The sequence below is a fragment of the Numida meleagris genome, chromosome 6 (assembly GCF_002078875.1).
Source record: "Numida meleagris isolate 19003 breed g44 Domestic line chromosome 6, NumMel1.0, whole genome shotgun sequence".
NCBI lineage: Eukaryota > Metazoa > Chordata > Aves > Galliformes > Numididae > Numida > Numida meleagris.
In genome coordinates, this window is record NC_034414.1 from 42,694,985 (window position 1) to 42,713,863 (window position 18,879).

At 35.6% G+C, this 18,879-nt stretch overlaps 1 long non-coding RNA gene across 50 annotated transcripts in view; it reads left to right on the forward strand.

The window, feature by feature from the left end:
* Nucleotides 1-18,879, forward strand: part of LOC110402005 — a 316,902-nt gene that overhangs the window by 204,640 nt on the left and 93,383 nt on the right. For all 50 annotated transcript variants that reach the window (XR_002440790.1, XR_002440793.1, XR_002440787.1 and 47 more), the window contains one exon: nt 14,071-14,285. This is a non-coding gene — a long non-coding RNA (uncharacterized LOC110402005). The remainder of the gene's footprint in view (nt 1-14,070; nt 14,286-18,879) is intronic.

The following is an 18,879-nucleotide window of genomic DNA, read 5'->3' on the forward strand; positions in this document are numbered from 1 at the left end:
GAAAAGTTTAGGTTGTAGATGCTCAACTGAGGCAGAAGTGATGTGTTGCTAGGTTTGTCAAGAGAACCTGAGGTACCTTTGGAAATCTCAGCATTACAATGAGCCCTGGATGAGCGAATTGATTATTATAAAACTGATTAACAGTGACAATATCTGTAGAAGAAACTTCAGATATCAAGCCATGTTCTCACTGAATCTACAACAAGAATTAGGAGTTAATTTTGGTGTTGAGTAGTGCTGTCTTGTGTGCCTTTGAAAGAACTTTACAGGAAAGACTATCAGAGTCCATAACGAAATCAGTCCAACATTTACATTCTGATAATCTTCCCTTTACATAAAACTGCTGAATAATTCATGGTCAACTTTTGCACTTATTTGAGTGGTAATGCACTCAGAGATGCAGGTGCACTTGTGCCCATACAGTATTTTTTTTCCCATAGTTTACGAAAACACCTTGATTAGAATTCACATAATTCTACTGTTGATGTTCTGTTCTCCATTTCAGTGGAGGCAAAGCTGAACTATTCACTGGTGATAGCTCCTAAGTAAAACCCGAGGAATTACCTGTATTCAGGCATTCGTTCACAGTTTTCATGGATAAAATGCAACAAGTGACTCCATGAGCTAACATCTATCCTCTTTCACATAGTATCTGGGCCCAAGGTTGCTGCCAACTGATTCACGTGATATGAAGCGATCATGTCTCACTGCATCATTCTGTCTTTCAAACCCCAAGTGAAAGAATGGCTAGTAGCATTAATAAAAAGCTTTGTGCAAACACAAGTGCAAGAAAATTCCAATTTATTTATGTGACTGACAGCAAATAAGTGTGTCAGGCTGAGTGCTTGTGTTGATGCATGTTGGTTGCCAGGTTAGTGTCAGCTAGTTAAATTCTTCTACGCATTTCCATTTTCTATTTCTCAAAAGCTTTCTTGTATAACAAAGAGAGCTTTGTTCTAAGATGTCACTGAAACAGGAGACAGAAAATAAACTGACACACTTATGCTGTAAGATGTCTCAGTCACATTTGTGTGAGGTGTATAAATTTAATCACTTAAAATTATTTTAAAGGGCAGACTAAATTTAGAAAATCCTGAATGCTTTAAAATGGGTAGAATGGCAACTGGTGATATGTAATATATGTGTATATATACATATGTCTATGTAAGAAAACCTTATAGACCAAGAACTTCTTCTGACAAAGCAAACCTATTGTTGAGTTTATGATCTCACCCTCCACCAGAAATATATCCTCTGCAGGTAGAAAATAACAGTGGTTTGGTGGGACACAGCAGTGTACCCTAATTCAGTGGAAAAACTAATGGAAGTATTGAATGCAATTATATTGCAGGGGAAATGTTAGTAAAGCAGATTGGAATCTGACCAGAAAAACAAACAAACACACCCTGCCCCTCTAAAAAAAAATCCCAGTCATTTTAATATTTAAAAAGAAAATAATAATATCAGTTTCTTATCATTGGTTCCTAGAGGATTTTAGGTGAGTGAGTGGTTCTGTTTAGTTCAACATATTTGAAGTCAGACGTGTGATTTCAGTGATGCAGACCCGGATTGATGAGTGTTAACTGAGGCAGGACAGCACTTCCACTGCTGATGGCAGTACATGTGACATGTAGGAATCTTACATGTTGGACTCCAGTAGTTAGGTAGAAAGCAAAATACTTGTTTTATTGATGCAAAAAAAAAAAAAAAAAAAAAGTGGAGTTCTTCAAACAATCTAGTATGCTGTCACTGCAGCTTTTGAATTAGTGGTTTTCCTGATAATTGTGACTGTTGTCTAAATACCATTTCAGTTCAAATGATAGAATTTTCTATGATTTCCCCCAACATTTGATCAACTTTCCATTTTAATTACGCCTCTGGGCATGGATGTGGGCATAACCTGAAGCACAGAAGGTTCAGTTTAAACCTCAGGAAACACTTTGCAAGTGCCTGAGCACTTGTTGGTTACCTACAGAGGCTGTGGAGTCTCCCTCCTTGGAGGTACTCGAAAGACATCGGGACATGGGTCTGGGTACCTGGCTCTAGGTGTACGTGCTTGAGGAAGACAGTTGGACAAGATGACCCTGAGTGTTCCTATTCAACCACAGCTGTTTTGTGAAGAAACAGAACAGAGCCTCACTCAGGTCCTTTGGTTCAATCACATGTGTTTGTGTGGTAGAGAAACATGCCTGCAGGGGAGATGCTGTGGTATTTTCCTCTAAAGAGTCTATTAGCTAAGTGCAGTTCCTGCTCACGGCGTCTATTTAATGTAGGATTTTCCTGCCAAGTGGATTTACCTAGAGAAATGTAATGAAGTTGTGATGACCACTCTCTGTGAAATTGACATTGGAAAGATTAACAGTATAGTTCTTACACATCATTACAAACAGGCACATGGTATTAGGCAAATGAAAGTGAAGCCTCTGGTGTTTAAGGTTCCAGGAAGCACAGATGTACAGAGAACATTTCTTGCACTGGGGCAGCTTAAATGTCTCAATTATGCTTGTGTTTCTATTACAGCACCTCTTTGCCAAATGCAGTTCCCAGACATTTGCCTACACTTATGAGGACATCTTTATCTTGGCAGCTTGAAAACATCTAAAAAGTCCATTTTGACATTCTGAGTAGAGCACATTTTCCAATGGAATGCACTACTCATTCCATGAGGAAAAAAATTCCTGAGAGGTTTGATGTGACTTTTTGTATTTAGCATTAATCATGAAGGAAAGGGCTTTTTATTTTACGTTATTCTAAGTCCTTTGCAAGCACTTAACATGACTTGGGAACATTTTTTTTTGAAAGTTTCACAAAATTTCCAAGTGAATAGAGAGGCCACAGTTAATCACATAAGAAAATAACGTGCTTTTCCTCACTTCCTTTCACCACGCATTTACTTCTCAATTGCTTTTCCTTTTCACAACTTTTCACATTTGCCAAAACAACTATTAATTTTGACCCCTCTTTTTCTTTCTGTGTGCTGAATCTTCTTTTCATTCATTTGCCCAGGTTCACATTTATACTGAAGGTGAAATAGACCAAATCTGCTGGTTAAAACTTGGTACCTACTTAATTTGACTTTTAATTAAGCACCAGCTGTGACCCCATATTGGCCTATGTCTCAGCTCAGACCAGATGCAGGCTAAAATGGAACCCTGGGACAGGTTTATAATGATGATAGGGGCAGGCGGAGTGGTGGAGGCATCAAAATGTGTTTGTGCCTCCAGAGCCCTGACATGCACTGTGCAATTGCCCCACCACAGGAGTTGAACAGAAGTACATGAGCTGGAGGAAGTACAAAATACATGCTATGCACATAGGTGCATGCCTGACTTTTCTTGCAGGTTCTTCTACTCTTGCATCAAACCTAACACAGCCAAGGCCAATGATAACATAAATTATGAAACTACTGTTACATGCAATGAGAACTAAAAGAAAACTTTACTTTTTTTTTGATTTATTTTTTAAAATTTTGCTTAAGACTTTTTTTTATACAGCTTTTCAGCTAGAACTCCTTTCTGATGGTATTAGCCGTTGAGGGACTAGGTGTCAGTTTAACTTAGTTTTTAAGGTTACCTTTAGTCTTTATGAGCAGTGTGTTTCAGGACAAATTTTACTCTTGGCCTACGGACATCTGGTTTCTCAGAGACTAGAGAACTGTCCTGTGCAAAACTTTTAGATGCGAGAATTGCCTGTATGTTTGGATCTACAATTATTTTTTTTCCTTTCAGTTTTTCATTTGGATGCATTTTTGTTTCATTTTTCTGGCTGTAAGTCAATAGTTGAAGTTCACTGTTAGCAGCTTCTTGTCCCATGGTTGAGAAAGTCGTATTAATCAGTGGCCTGATTCTGCACTGTGTGAATCCAGTAGAAACTGCTCTGTGTGCAATCTTCATAAAAGTGAATTTCCTTGTTATATCAGTACTATATAGTCCTAACTTAAGTATAATCTACTATTCTTCATAAGCACTTGGTTTAAAATTAATAATGTATTTTAAATAAATGCTGGTTCCTATTGAAAATGTGATTGATTAGTCTCCCATACAAAGATGGATTGAGAGCACTCCTGAGGAGAAGGATTTTGATTGGTGAAAAACTCAACATCAAGAGAAGTGTGGCCAGCAGTCCAAAAGACATCAGCCCCTGTGAGCCACTCAGATTAAGTCTGAAAATATGCCCATTGAAGAATCTTCAAAAAGTAGGGTTTCTACCAAGACATTCAATAATGGCTTCTTCATAATGACATTAAGCATTATACTTCTGGACCGCAAGGTGGATGAAGTGAGTGGTAGGTTGCCAGAGCTGAGATTAAAATATGGTAGCTGAAAGCAGTCGTTCTAGACAATAATTCTGTTTGTAGAATAAGACCTGTTGGTTGACCTATACTGCCAGTTTTGCAGTAATCTCTATTCATTCTTTAATAAAGTAATGCATGGATATTAAGTAAAATTATATTAAAAAATCAAAATTTATTCCATACATGAATTTTGATATATCCATCCATAGTTCTAGTTGAGACTTACATGTATTGTGTTTTGGAACTGGTGTTGATTTAGATATTTAAATGATTCTCTAAGAATAGATCCACTACAGTGAGCATAAGTGAAGGTTTATTCTCTGTCTCAAAAATAAATAAGGTTTACTAATATTCTATTCAAAACGTGCTTGAGAACTGAAATGATTCATATTTATATACGTATTGTATATGTATTATATGAATATACATAAGTAAATATATATTTAAAGATAAGAAAGTCCCATAAGCTGCCTCCATTCAGAACAGTGAAACAGTATTTCTGCAATACAAATAATTTAATGTGTTTAATTAGATACAAAGATTTCAATTTAATAAATTTTGAATGTCTATGTTAATGAGGGATAATGACAAACTGAAAGAGAAAAGATGAGTACTCAGATTCTATCGCCTGGGTAATAAAAAAAAGCTCCTACATTTTTGCGAAGTGATGTCAAAGCACAGGGTTCTGTAGAACTTCTACATTATGTTTGCATATAGACATTATTTAAGATTGATTTTATTTAATATTTATTTAACTGTAAGAGCAGGGAGGGAAGCAGATTTCCTCTTTCTATGGAAACACTTATTTTCTTCTTGTGCAGTGAAAAGAAAACAAAGTGGGAAGAAAACATTTTGATATTCACTTTGAAATTAAAGTATTTAAATATTCAGATAGTTTCAAATGTTTTCTTTCAGTAGAGCAGAATTAATTAAATTTGATGTTGATGTTTAGAAAAGTATAGTATAAACAGAAAGAATCATATCACTATGGATGTTGGAAAGTTCTTTTTTCAGCATAATTTTTAGTGTGATGTCTTTGCAACTTTTCACACATGTCCTCCACCCAAGGAAATTATTCAAAACTGACACATTTCTGTTAACCTTTTCTTGTGAATGATTTTTATAATAAGCTTTTGGACTATTTGCATCTCAAAGGCATTTTTCTATGAAGTTTTAGAGAGACTGAAATGTCAAACAACTTCCCTCTCCCAGAAAAACAAAGGCAAGGCTCTTCTGCCATTCAAGATTTTATTTTTAGAGATCCGTATGAATAGCCTGATTTACACAAGTGTTGCACATTCAGCTTTATCTGTCTGTGGGAATTGTTGGGTACTTGATGCTTTTTAGAACTCATAAGAGGATCAGTTGAAAAGTAATCCTTAAGAGGAAGAAAACACAGGATATTTCTATGTGAACATCATGCCCTTGTGATAAGCTTTCTGCAAAATTGTCAGCTCTGCTATGCTACTTAAGACTTTTCTCCAAGCAAAAAAAAATATTCAATTAAGGGCACGTGAATCATTTTAAATAGTGTTAATTTGAACATCTGAGTCTAAAAAAGGAGTATTATTTTCTTTAGAAGTTGTTAGGTAAAATGACGTTCTGTTATCCTACTTTGTTTGAATCCAAAGACTGTGCCACAAATGAAATATGCCTTAACACTGGGAATTCCTATACTTCTCAATGATACAGGAATCTTTCTGAAGAGTGTCCTTCACGAACAGATGAAATAAATGCTGTTAGTTTACTCTTAATGTGAAATGACACTGCTGCTTGAGGTATGGTTCAGGTCAGCATTTTTACTTCAGAGCTTCTCTCCTTGTGCTTGGATCAAACTAGTTCACACCTGAAGATTTCTAGGTAGAATGCCTGTCATGGTTTTATGATTTTCGGTTATTGGTATTCCACATCATAACATCATGTAGTGGATGTACCTAGTTCTCAGAAGAGAAGGACTACTACAGTCCCCACGGTACTTTGCTCCTTTGTTACCATTTTCCAGCCGGAGGGAAAAGATAGAAGCTCGCAGTATAAAAACTTGCAGATCACGAGACCACGTCCCTTTTTCCGCCTTCTCTCGTCTTGGCAGCACCTCGCTCTCCAGCCGTCTTATCGTCGGTAGTAGAGTAAGGCCTACCTTGATTTTGGGACATTCTCTGTATTGGATTTATCAGCTTAAATTGTAATTATTGTGTGTTGTACTATAGTGTGTTGTTTTGCATTCCGATATCTTATTTAGTAAATTAGTTTGTTTCTCCTCAGCTTGTTGCCGCTGTTCTTTGCTCTCAGGGCCATCTCCCTACCCTTTTCCCCTTTCCCCTTTTCCCGGGATGTGGGCCCGTGGGTCCCCTGTCCCCTTCGTCACGGAATCGGGCCTAATGCCCGTAAACCGTTGACAATGCCTTAGTAAAGATGGTTGTTTTCTGCACCAGCTCATGACATTGCTGTATAGAGAGCTGTGTGGGATGGCTGTACAGTGCTCTCACTGAAAGCTGCTGGAGAGGGTTCTGGGAGACTCAAATCTTTTTCTCCCACTTTTGGGTTCCTTTGGATGGGAAGAGCATTAAAGTCTGTCATATTGATCCCAGCTTATCTCTTGAAATCTTCTGTCATATAGCACCAAAAAACCCACAAAGATCAGGGACTAAACTCTAACCCAATGTACATCACCATGAATTCTGAGCAAGTCCAAGGCAGCCAGTGGATTTCTGTCAGATTCTGTAAAAGAATAATGTATAGCCATGGAAGGGAATGTGGTTTAAGGTCTCTCAATAGACTGAGTCAGAATTCAAAGTTCAGCTATATTCTTTGAGGATTCATTTTTTGTTCAGGCTGTCCCTTCATCCTTTGTCATTTGCATTGCTGATTCCTACTCTGCTCCTCAGAGGATATGAAAATATGTAACTGATCATTTTTTGTTCAGTTTTTATAGATTACTTTGAGGTTCAGAATAAATCTGTGTATGCTACAGATCAAAGAGGACAATTCCTCTCACCAAAGTGGTACAATAGCTGAATTAGCATTTTTAATTTTTTTTTCGTTGTTAATTTTATGCAGAGAGCATCACACTAACTTATCTGCTGTGACTGGATAGGTCTTCAGTGAAATTACAAGCAGGAGAGCAGGAGATTCAGAATTTGATTTCATAGTTTCACCAGTATTTCAGCTAATCAAAACATTTAGACAGATGAATATCAGTGGCTTAATTAAGAAATTAATATTAAAAAAATGGAAGGGATGGAATAGTATGAAATGAAAAGTTTTCATTTCATAAGCTAAAAGGCTTAACATAAAAGCATAAATGTTCAAAAAGCTCTCAAATTTTGAGTAAATTTTTTGCTTTTTTCTTTTTTTTTAGTTTTCTCCTTTAAAATTAAAATGACATCAATTCTCACATATAATTTCAAAATTAATAATTGAACCATTGTGGTCTGAACATTTTGAAAGTAAACATCGAGCTTCACAATTATATTTATGAAGGAGGTCTGCAAAATGTTAACAAATTTCACCTAGATTCAACAGTCATTCTTTAGATTGTAATTGAACTAAGTTTTAGTTATGATTATTTTTTGTTGAATAATATCTTTATCTTTAACCTTTCTGTCCTGATATGTTGGTTCATGTGTTAATTAGATTTTTCAGGAAAAAAATTTAATTGCTGGTATTCATTTAAAATATTCTTTTTTTAATAAACCTGAATACATACATTGGATATAAATCTACAGCCCCAGGAAGTGAAAGAAATTACTCAAGACTTAATACAAGTCATACCTGAGTTGCTATTGCAGCTGTATATCTAAAGAAATGCTACCAGGTTGGCTATTCCATCCTAAAATAAAATGTGTTTCTTACTATATTGAAAAAGCGTAATTGTCAAAAAGAGATGACTATTGTGATTGTTACTGTTATCAGCTAAGCATGACCTCATGTATATGGCTTTTCAAAACCCAAATGTCCTATGTAGATCTCACAGAGAGCTGAGTAATAATCCAGCAACACTTCTGAGTTTATTTGTATTGGTTTTTTTTCTTAGATAATTTATCTCAAATTTTATCATGAAATTATTAACAATGCTTATTAATATATTTGTTTTAATTTGACTTTTAAACTCCTGGAATAAATATATCATGAAAACTATGTTTCAAAAATCAGCTATTTTCAGGTGTGAATTTGATTATCAAATGCTTACAGTGAGTTGCACAAGAACTGCGCTAAAGGTAGTGATTAAAGTAATTTGACATTTTTGTTTATTTTAATAAATGGTGTAGTTTTGCTTTCTTGGAGTTCTAAGTGAGTGTAGATGAGGGGTCAGCAACATCAGTATATCCGAACAGTAAAGGGAAGAATTTGCCCATGGTATGCAGATCCAAAAAAAGGAAATTTTTTGCTACATAATTCCTGCTTCAGGGAGAAAAAGATAGAGGCTGATAGAAAGAAAAGAGAAATTGAAAGAAAAGGCTGTTAGAACAGTTAAAATATAATCAGTCATTCTCCCATCCAGACTACAGGAGTGAATTTTACCTTGCCACCATTCTGCAGGCAGTAACTTCAACAGTAGCCTGGCTGAACATGTATGATTTTAAATTCAATCTTTTCCTGGAAGCACTCAAAAAAACTAGATTGTATAGATTGACTCAGGATAATAACCCTGTGGTTTTCATCCTGTTCTAATCCTTTATGCACTTTGATAGCACGTGCAGAATTGCACTTACGTTTCTGCAGGAAAAAAACAGTCTATAAAAGATGTTTCAATTTCCTAGCTAGCACCAAGACACTGAGGGACAAATGATATTAATCATGAGTGTGTGGGGAGCAGATGTTAATAGGAAAAAAAAGAAATGTTGACCTGAAGAGTGAGAGCCAAGAATCAAGTTTCTTTTAAATCTAGAGCAAGCTATCTCACTTTTTTTTCCCCCTTCTTTGTCCATTATTACAATTTTAATAATTGTTATATGTTAGGAGAATTCATGTCTTTTCCAAAGGAGAGTTCTTTGTCAACGGATATAATACCATCCTTCAATATACTTCCGGATATCTCAAATGCTTAATTTCATAACAGTAATAACAAATGCTGCATGTATGTGAAAACTTCCTTGTATCAGGATGAAGCAGGAAGGATTAATGAATAATATTTCAATGGTATCAGTACCTAGCCCACTTATTTATTCTGAGATAAGAGATTTGAAGACCATTTCAAGTGAGGCAACACAGGAATTCTCAAAAAGATGAAAATAACTCTCTTTTAAAAGTTGTGGAGAAAGGAAGGAAATTATGCCAAGTACTTACAGAATTTTAAAGAGCATGTACTGGATTGTTAATGTGTTAAAGTTTCTTTCATAAATGACTGGTTACGTAGCAACGTATAATTTGGTGGTTGTACAAGACCATTCAGTTAGCGTGTTAAAATCTTTGACTGACCATAGATGTAAGAAATCTATCAATTTATGTTGCTAATAAAGACATAATCTATACCAATGGCAAATATTTAATCTTTCTTGTCAACATGGAAGAAATGTGCTCCTTCAAGCAAATAACTTACTTATGGCTAAAAAGTTTTAACTTTGATTTGGAACTCAAACACTTCCAACTATCACAGATTTTCATGTGTCAGAAAGGAAACACATTCTCATTTTTGTTACTTTTAGAATGTTATCATGTTGAACGTTTTCCCTTTAGCTTTTCAGAAATTACTTTCCTTTTCTTTATTATTTCTTAAAAGCACTCTAATCCTTAAATACTTCTCCTTCTTGTTTATTAATCTTGTTTATTAAAGACTCTTGTTTATTAATCACATTGTACTTATTAATTTTTCACGTATCTCTAATAGAACATTATACTCCTTAGTCTTTTGTAATTCAGCAGAACCCAGACACCAAAGGTGCAAAGGCACATTTTGACTTCATATAAACTAGGATAGATACACTAAATTGTTATTAGAAGAATTACCCCAAGTTTAGTGTGTAGGAAATGTATACTAAGAATCTTAATTAGACCACTTTCAACATTCATAGCATTTAAAGTGTTTTCCTCAAAGTCATTGCACAAAGCCCCATCCAGCCTGGCCTTGAATACCTCCAGGGAGGGAGAATCCACAACCTCACTGGGCAACCTGTTCCAGTGTCTCACCACCCTCACAGTAAGGAATTTCTTCCTAATGTCATCTGAATCTACCCTCTAGTTTAAAGCTATTTTCCCTCATTCATACCCTTATAAAAAGTTCTTCTGCAGCAGAATATGGTGTTGTAGGTTCTCTATGTGAGATTAAACCAGAAAATATGGAAGTCAACAGAAAAGTTTTGAGAGGCTTGAATCAGATTTCAAAAGTTTGGGATAAGTCTTATATTGGTTATCTTCTTGTTTCAGGATAACACTATAGAATAGTGTAATTGACAGCAGAATTTTACTGTTGAATTAGGCAGTTCCTGCCAGTGTCTTATTTTCCTTTTTCTTTTTGAAAGGAGATTGCTGGAGCACTCAAGAGTGTTCAAAGTTATGATGCAGAAAATTATAAATGAGTTGGAATAAAGAAATGAATTCAAATTGACCATCTACAAATATTCTTTGCAATAATGCAAATTTCAATAATAATTACCAATAATACAAGTTACAAGATTTCACTGGAATGTGGAATTTACAAGCAAGCTTCCAAGAAGTGTGTGGCCTAAAAAAAAAAAATTGGAAGGACTTTATATTTTATTCCAATTAAAGAAATGGTTGCTACTTCGTATTCTGAGCTGTTACAGTAAGATGCATCATATAGAAAAAGAGTGGGGAAGTTGTCAGAGTAGTATTTTGTGTCCATGTACTTGCCTGCCTGGTACTGAGCAGTCCCTGAAGTAAAGAAGAGCTTAGGCCAATCAGTATTTTCTACGATACACTTTTTATCTTTTTCTCTGCTATGCACAGTGGCTTTTTTTTTCTCCTAGTCTCTCTGAATAGCTCTCATAACAGGATTAGGTGCATCTGTTTACATGCCCGATAAATAATCAGCAAGTGCTGAGTTGAGGATACATTGATACGTACAGAAAGTTTATATCTTTTCTCCTTGCATTTGATCTTTATAATGTGAACAGCCTGATATTATCCAATTTATCTTATGCAAGATACCTGGCACACAGAAGGTTTAGCTTTAATTTACTAGGTTATTAGTATCTGTAGTCTCTGCACTGTAGCGTTTTGTAGCCATAAATTACTTGGTAGCAATTATCCCTTAAAATGTAATGAATGTTTGTTTTCTGTGTCCTGAATTCAGAACAATTGTGAAACTGAGAATACTTGAGCAGGGTCTGTAGGCCTTTTCTCATAGGTAAATTGTATTTGTACATTTTGAATAAGTAATCACCACAATAAATATATATTTCATGTATAAAAGTGGTATAATTAAAGTAGATAAAAGATGAATATTTTCCCTTTCTAAGCTGCCTACAAACCCTAGTCAAGCTCCTTTAAGTAGATTGGAAGATTAGCATTGACACCAATATGATTTGGATTGCTACCTATATTATTACAATTATTATTAGGGTTCTTATTTGTTCATTTGTTGGCTCAATTGAAAGTTTTCCTGTTGATATGCTAAATAAGATAGGATTTGTTAAAAGTGAACCAGGCAGTGTCTTCTCTGTTGGGAACAGGACATGATTTTGGCAATTGATTTTAGGACATGATTTTAGTAGACCTTAAAATACATGCGCATTTTTTGGCGAAAATGAAGTGTTCATATTTTAGATGTATTTTGCTTTTTTTCATTACCTTTTGATATACCTCTAAGACATACAATGAAAATTCTGGGATAACAGGCTTGGAAAGAGCATGCTTTTTAAAAAGACTCACGAAGGAAAATGTCTTATCAGAATCTATGTAAATTGGATTTTTTTGGTCATATTTCAGTTTCAAAATGCCTCTCAGAGATCCAAACTGGACTCTGGGCAGAAGGTGCTATAGCCCCTGGTTTACATATTTGGTTTTCATCATGAAGCATGGGAGCTTAATGAGTGTAGGGGTGTTACTTTCAAAGGGAATAGGTCACATCAAGGGAACATACTTGACTTCTGGAGAGTGGAAGAGCTCTTAAATCCTGCTGCATAGGTACAGTCAGAAACAAATCCTTGAGGTATTAAATAAAGTACAACTTTAAACATAACTAGAAAAAACAAACAAACACATTTTAGCTCTTGAGTTACTTCTAGCCTCATGGATTCCAGATAACAATTATCTGAGAATTTGGACACGAAACCGAACTAGTCATTTTCAGATTTGCTCACTAAAACCCACATTATGGTGTACCGCTCCAGAAGCAATTATGGATCATTAGTTTTAATAAGGAAAAAATTAGTTGGCACTGTGAACAAATAGCATCACCTACACAAAAGGCTTTGTGGACCTGGAAAGCACTCTTTTTTCCATCTGTGCTTGAAGTACAAGCCTGGTCCTCTGCTGAAATTAATTCTAATTTTTCATTTTACTTCAATAGGACTAAGATGTTTTGCTTACTTCCTATGCTTTGCATGTATACCTTTGCTTCATATGCACTTCAATACCAGATGCCATTTTCTCAGACTGCCCTTATCCTTCCTGATCAGCCTATAATTATCCCCATCTCAAATCATTCCATTGTATTTGAGCTGATTATTATGACTGACGTCTAGCCTAAATTAAATGATCAGGATTGCATTTGCTAGGCTGTGCTTTGGAATGAATAAAGAAATTATTATATTTTCCCTACATAGTGTAACATACACTAAAATTTCCCCTAAACTGAATTAAAAATAAAAAGCAGAGTGGCCCTGGATCCAAGAGGTTGAATAAGAATATTAATGATCTTGAGTGAGTTGCCAACAACTTTTTCTGGAATGAGCATTCAACAACAGAGCAGTACTGTTGAAGAACGGTGAGAACATAAAGCACAGAGCATTCCAAGTCTCAAACCATTATTTTTTCTGGCATAATGAATCTCTGATAATGCAAACAAATTCTATCTGGCATGTTAATGATGTATCAAGAAATCAAATAATGTAACCACAAAACAGCAGCATTAATCTGCAGGATGCCAGGTGTGAATTATAGGAAAAATTTCAGGATGAACTATACAAGTGTGCTTGGGGAAGACTATTAAGCCACAAAGATTTCAAGTTTTTAAAAAATGCATCTGTGGGCTACTGCCATTTACATCCTACTCAACCTGGGGATTAGATCTCGATGATGTATGGTAGCTATTAAATTGTGGATAGTAGGGCTATGCTCTGATCCCTGCGGAGCCACTAATTGAGTTGTTCGTATATTAACGGACAAATGTTGAATATAGCTATGGAGACTAGAAAGATCTATAGTTCACTATATGTTGGGATAAGCACAAACTCAGAGCAAATTTAGCATTCATTCAGCCTCTTATGATTCCCATCCTCTGGTAACATTTCAACTACTTTACTAAATAATGACAAATGCTTGAAGCTAAGATGTCTGGAGAATGAAATTATTTTTTCAAAGTTAATTCCTCCAAAGAATCACCATCTTAAAGGTTGCTGTCAAAAGCAACTGGATTGAATTATGCTACATATACTGAGGGAAATGGAGGGAGGATGTGTGTAAGAGAAATATGTGATACATTCTAAATGTGCTTTTTTTTTTAAATGTTAGGTAAACTAAGTTTGATAATTTGTGACAGGCTGTTTTATGTTTTGACAGTGGGTCCATATTTATAATAATTATTTTAATTATCTGTGCTGCCAATATCACATTATTGTTACAGATAAAATTATTCTATCTGTAATTTTTTTTAGGAACCAGAGTTCAAATTTGATTTTATAGAATCATAAAAGATACTGTGTGGTAGTAACACTCAAGAGGTCATCTAATTCAGCTACCTGCTATAATCAAGACTGTCCTTGGCTTGCTAAGAGCTTTGATCTGGAAAGTCTACTCCAGTGACTGAGATTCCACAGACTCCTTGGGAGGCTGAAGTGTGGATGACTACAGTTTCAATACTGCAAACACAGTGAGTCTAAGTCCTGGAATCTTACTGCATTTCAATCAAGAAGTATAAAATATGAAATATTTATTTTAAATATAAATACAAAGGCAATATGAGGAGAATATTCCTTCATGTTATATTTGAAGGATATAATCTTTGTGCATATACGTAGGTTGCTCTTAGATACTTTGCAGATGTCACTTTCTGAGACAATTTTAAATCGCAGCCAGAGTTCAACCATAACTTTTAGCCCTGAGATGATTCCACATATGTTAATTAACCCTACTGCTGCTCATTATACCGAGTGGTGAACAAATCTCTAAAGGTTTCTGAGACTAAAAAAATTGATAATGCTAGAACATCTTAACCCTGGTCCTTTGAAATGAGGAAAACTCTGACACATGCAAAGTTTCCAGCTTTAGCCAGTGATGAAATGATCATGTGCTTATTCAAAATACTGTCACTTTGTGTAGTCACATTCCGAAAATTTGAAAAAATCTGAAAATTTGTAAACTTTCCATGCCCGTTAACAAAATACTTCAGCTGCATATTCAGAAAGTGTACAACAGACCTCTCTCACTGAAAGGGATTGGAAAAACTAGAAGAAAACTACCAGTGGAAATGACTTTTGGAGACATAAGCAGTAAATTTTCTGACTGTCATTCTCAGTGGGTTGGAGTCAAAATTGGAGACACAATCTCATTGCACCTTTCCAGTACTACCATTCGTAGTCTCATGGCTATAGACCATGATCCAATACTAGGCATCTGTGTGTACAGGAGTTTAAAGTTCTGCTATTTATGCAAAGTGACATGTAAATCTAGGACACATTAAACTACCATGAGTGCAACAGTATGGCACTCTTATCTTATGAATGGATCATGTTGGATCCACCAGAACTCAGGGATTTGCTACTATTCACAGACACAGTCTGTCCTTCCATTTGTAAGTTTATGAAGCAGACCAGCGATGTAGAGTGATTGAGAAGGGTTGCACAAGTTAATTCTGCCACTTCCCCATTTTCAAAACAGGTCTTTCAAAATGATTTGAAATTGGCCTCTCTGCATAGAAATGACAGGTGAACAGTCTCAAGACAAGAGACAAGAGGAGCTATGTTGCTCATTCTACCTAACAGAAATTAAATAAATAACAAACTTTTACTTCTATAGAGGCCAAACCACTCTCTAGTTGTCCTCTCGACTTTTCTCAGCAAATTCAACAGTTATCAGAGGCTTGTTAAAGTTGCAAGCATACTTTGAAAGAAATTATTTATGCTCAAATTAAGTGATTTTACTTTTGCCTCCTTGAAAGCCAATGTTTTTCTCAAATTCACTTAAATGCTACTTTTCAAAAAGTAGTTTTTTTATCTCTGTTTATCTGTCCGGCTTCTTGGAATATCTGTACTACCTGAATCTCAATCTTCTAGTAAGAAAACTGTATTTATGCAGAAAAAAAACCCACAGAAACGTAGGTTATTTTTATCAATATGGCATTCATGAGATTCTCATTTTATCCCTTTTCTCCAACAGAAACTGTCAAAAAAGTACTGATCTGTGGAAACTGTTGGAACTGTGGGATAGAAATTTATATTTATCTCTTTTTTTTTTTTGTACTGTTATGAGAACTGGGACAAAATGTGGCAAATGGTATTATGGGCTGCTTTGAGGGGAGTATTGGCAATGGATCAAGGAAGATGATTCTTCCCCTTATTCAGCACTGGCAAGGCCTCACCTGGAGAACTGGGTCCAGTTCTTGACTTTGCATTGTGGTAGATACGGAGACACTGTAGAGAATCCAGCAAAGAAGAATTATCCTTGAAGATAATTAAGGGACTTTCTTAGGGGGAAAGGCTAAGGGAGCTGAGACTGTTCAGCCTGGCTCCCCCTAAATCAGGGAGGATCTTATATATATATATAAATATCTTAAAGGAGAGAGCAAGGAAGGCAGACCCAGGCTCTTTCTAAAGAGCCCAGTGTCAGGACAAGAAACAAGGAGCGCAAACTAACATAGGCAGTTCTATCTGAACAAGAGAAAGAACTTTTCAGCACTGAGTGTGACCAGGGATAGGTTGCCCAGAGGCAGTGTGGAGTCTCCCTTCTTGGAGATAATTCAAAATCTGTCTGGATATGGTTCTGAGCAACCTGTGCCAGGTGTTACTTCTTGAGCAGAGGCATTGGAACATATGAACAAAGTCACTTCCAACCTCAACCGTTTTGTGAATCTGTGACATATGAAACTATAGGGAAGTTTCTAAGAGATTTCCACTAATAATCTAAAAGTTTGAAAGCCTGAAACATTCCCCATGATTCATATAAACATTTCCACTGAATTTTCACTCTGATATCTCTTTCAAATGTGAAAGTTGTTTTGGTCCAAGTAATTCTTTGAGATACTTTTAGATATTTATATTATTGTTGTTGTTGTTGATTAATGCAGATCTACAGAATTATGAGCATTCATTTAAATTGGAAAAAGAATCTAACCAAAGGAAAAAATTCAGGATACATTCCAGTATACTTAGTTAAGGTCTGTAGGATGAAGTACTACCAATGAACTCTCTGTGTGAAAGGCACTTTGGCAAATTCCAAATAACCTAGCCTTTCTAAATTTTTAATGCACAGATAATGGAGCTTTAAAACCCAGAATGAGAGCTTTCTGCAGAACTCATTTGTATCTGTAACGTTGTCTTTGATACTTTGGAGACAAACATTTGAGGTGAGGAAATTTAGACTCCATTTATCTGGTGGAAAAATTAAGATTTTTGCTGGAACATTTTGATCCCCTTTCCTAGTAGATCGCATTCTAAATCATGTTGCTTTGCTAATCCATGTGGATAATCAGACTTTCTCCTTACGTCAAGCCTCAAGAACAATCAGTACTGGCCTAGTTCTTTTACCTTCTTCATGTGTCTCTGCTTTAACTGCTCTGTTTTCATCCTTCAGAGCTAGCTGGCCATTTAAGATACATAACACAGAATAAAGGAGTGATAGTTTAAGTTGTCAGTTTTTAAGACCTTATAGATAAGCAGCCTTGAGATATCATCAGAACTAATAGAGTCAGCAACATATTTTAAAAAAGACCCTGAAATTGCGTCTGTGTTCAGCAAGATAGGAGTGAAATAATTGCAGGAGTTCTACAGTGAATCTATTACTTAAACCAAATGCTAGCCAAAGGGACAATATGATACACATATATAGGTCATGGTAATTTCTAAAATAAAATTTTTCGTAAAGAGAAGAAAAGCATGATGGGTAACACTACAAATTACCATGTCAGTAACACTAATTAAGTTTAGCTGAACTTAGAGTGTGAGATAGTGACTGAAGGAAAAAAAAAAATTATTTAACTCATCTTTTATAAAATACCTCAGAGCTCTTCTTTTCCTTGAATTCATTATTGGAGAGCTTGAGATGCCTTCCATGCTACTGGAAAATTATAACTGAGTAAAATCATTGGATTAGATCCTTTCAAACAAAAGACCAAAAAGCAACATAGTTTCTTCAGTTATACAATCTCTAGAGCTAGCTATGATCCGTACAAGTGCTATATCCAGAGAAAAAGGCGAGGCTGTATCTGGAATTTAAAGAAATCATTGCTAATTTTTAACTTTCGTAAAATGACTTTAAGCAGCTTAAATACAATTTAAGGCTTATTGAAACCAAGAGAGCTATGACATGATTTTGGTTGGCTTGGCTGTTGGGTATTTGCTTCAACAAGGAGCCCAATGAATGGGCTTTGTGTCTCATTAACGCAAGTAAGGAGTAGATAATGAGGCTTTATCAAGAAAACAAAAAAATCTGGGAGGGTGGATTTTCTTCATATTCCTCTTCTGAATGAGATCAACCTCCTCTCTTGTTTGATGGTTGTTTATCTACAATGTTGTTAAGTTGCCCTCTTGTATGTCCTGCGGGATTCTGCTTAGCCAGTGGATTCTTCTAACAGTTGTGTTATTAGGTATAGAGTATTTTTTCCAAACATATAGGCCTCTGTTTTATCTCAGAATTTTTTCACTGCTCCGTAATCATCTTGCCTTAGTTTGGCATCAACGGTCTACTGTTGTTCTGCATTCTTTTCTCACCCCAGTCATTCTTCTTTTCAGGTAGTGACTATGAGGTCTCCATTTAGAAAAAGATTACCTTCTGGGAAACGAGTCAAGTTTTTAGTCCTCATGGAGTAATGCCAATTTAAAGTCACACTGAGTTTGCTGTATGAATGTGCAGTGTGCATCACCCACACCTCATGGTGTGCACAAATGTGGACTGTCTGGAACAGACAATGGATGTTCTTGAAGTTACTTCCCAGACTGTATTTGTGTATATACCAGAATGCAGAGGAGTCTGATGTATCTTCACACATCATCCTTATAAAGAGGTCACCAAGGACTTCTCACGTGACCCGGAAATATTATTATGCTAAACTGAATATACTCATCTTTTACACATGAATCCAACAATCCAGAAACAGAATTACTAGTCTGTTCTATTATTTATAAGGGGAACAGTGAGAAGAAAGGAAAAATGTAATATGCTTTGAGCTTACATTTACAAAACAAAAATGCAGTTCCAACAGATTAGTAGTTTTCCTTTAAATTTCAACAAAACCACATTCTATACTAAAA